Source organism: Hyalella azteca, unplaced genomic scaffold, assembly GCF_000764305.2.
Source record: "Hyalella azteca isolate HAZT.00-mixed unplaced genomic scaffold, Hazt_2.0.2 contig5745, whole genome shotgun sequence".
Taxonomy (NCBI): Eukaryota; Metazoa; Arthropoda; class Malacostraca; order Amphipoda; family Hyalellidae; genus Hyalella; species Hyalella azteca.
In genome coordinates this window covers 1-2072 of record NW_025935927.1, presented here as the reverse complement: position 1 = coordinate 2072, position 2072 = coordinate 1, and the positions used below count along the sequence as shown (strand labels likewise).

At 35.5% G+C, this 2072-nt stretch overlaps 1 long non-coding RNA gene across 1 annotated transcript; it reads left to right on the top strand.

The window, feature by feature from the left end:
- Positions 1-943: 943 nt before the first annotated feature.
- LOC108671557 lies at positions 944-2066 on the top strand. Its single transcript, XR_001930818.2, has 3 exons — positions 944-995; positions 1422-1786; positions 1953-2066. It is a non-coding gene; the product is annotated as an uncharacterized LOC108671557 (long non-coding RNA).
- The last annotated feature ends 6 nt before the right edge of the window (positions 2067-2072 follow it).

Sequence of the window (2072 nt, the reverse complement as noted above, 5' to 3'; positions counted from 1 at the left end):
TAAGAACTGATCACACATGTACGATTATACGCGTTATTCGTTAAATTATGGAGCCAGGTTACAGAACGTAATCATCGGAATAAGTGGGGCTATTTCTTCATTATCTTAGCTCATAATTTGTAGTTAAATTACATCGTCATTCCATACAATGAGATTGCTCATTAAATATGAAAATTTCATTAATGTACGCATACTAAGCGCTCGTCTAGCCATAAAATAATGAGTGATTAGCAGTAGATAGCATAATAGGCCTACCGTCACACTTTCCATAAACAGCTTAAATCATAGGTTACCCCCAACCATTTACCCCAAATCTTACCCAACAAAATTAACTAATTACTTCAATATTATTACGAACATTTACCCCCGAATCTGCATAAACAGGGTACCGATCATTTACACAATAAAATTAACCAATCACTCCCGAATCATGAGTTAACCCCGATTTTACTACACTCTTTAACCGAGAATAACCTAGAGCGGTTGCCTGAAAAATACTTCTGTGGAATATATAATTGATTTAAATTTTTGAAATACTTTCCAGAACCGGGGTGCTCATGAAATACATATATTGCACACATACAGAGCTTCAACCATGATACATGACATGACATGATACATTTACTCGAGCGAGGCAGAAAGAAAAAGCTGGCTTGGACAGCGCTAGCGTAATATGCACGGGTGAACACCATGAATGCTTACTGCATAGCGTGAGCTACGTTCATTACAGCACCGTTACCAAGGCTATCGCACCACTTTCATGAGGCTTTAGTCATATTATCTCATCCGCTCATGTAAGAAGAGCCATGTTAGCATGATTTTCAAGCACAGACCGGCACATGTAACTAGTTGATTACACGATTTCACGATGTGAGAGTGGGTGAATGACCCTGATCAATTCACTATATAAAGCTAGGAATGTATTCAAGCTCTCATTTACGCCCGCCAACTCAGCCATTCACGTCTGAATCTTCCAGTCTACTGCATTGATCTAGGTGAGTAATATTTTACTCCAGTGCAATATATAGCTGCAAAGTATTACCTAAATAAAAGAACTGTCCAACTAGTCATTGATTTTTAATATCATACATAATTTTCATAACCAAACCAATTTTATGTGGTTAATAATATTAGTTGTAGCGTCTCATGTATTGTAGTATTGTCTGAGTTTAAGCCTGCAAGTTTGATTATTAGAATATTATCTATTAACAATAAATAATATACGGTTCATGATACACATTACCATACCATCGATTAATGTCCATTTGATGTTATATCCGAGTTTTATCTTCATTATTAAAACATGGAGACTAATCCAAATTTCCCTTGGCTCATGGTTTTATCTATTATGCTATCGATTTGAGACCGTTAGAATATTATCAACAAGCACAAAAATATATATTCAAAATTTTGCTCTTCAGGTTTCAACTGGGGTGATGGAGATAATAGTTTCACTAGAAGAAAAAGAAACATTGAAAAATGCCCGCCATGATATGTTGCAAGTTAAATCGACGATAGATAATGCGTTAAGTGATGATCTATCATATCATATTATGAAAAGAATACGTATTGGGAATACGAAGCTCGACCATCCAAACAGTAATAACCGAAAACTTAGGTATTTCTATGTCTTATGCTACTAAATTAAGATGGATAGGTAAATTAGGAGCTAAATTCGAAAAACTCGCAAAATTATCACTCCCTCTTTACGAAATTCTCAGAAAACAGAAGATGATAACAAACTTGTTCAAACATCACCCCGACCTAGCTGCCGAGTGGATCCGTGGTAAGCTACTTGATATGATGGATGTAAAAGTAAGCACTGAAAGATATTTATGTGTTTTATTTTGATTCATTTGGAATTTAATTATATTTTCATATTTGCTATTGAAAAATTCGATGAGGATTTACATTTTTCTGGAATTTAATTCTCGAAATTTCCTCCTACACAGTTCCAGCACCCAACAGCCCCGCCGACAACCTGTAATTATAATGCGAATAAAGTAGCCAGCTAATAAGACCTATCAGCTCCACTCTTCATGCCTACAGCAACCTGTAATTATAATGCGAAT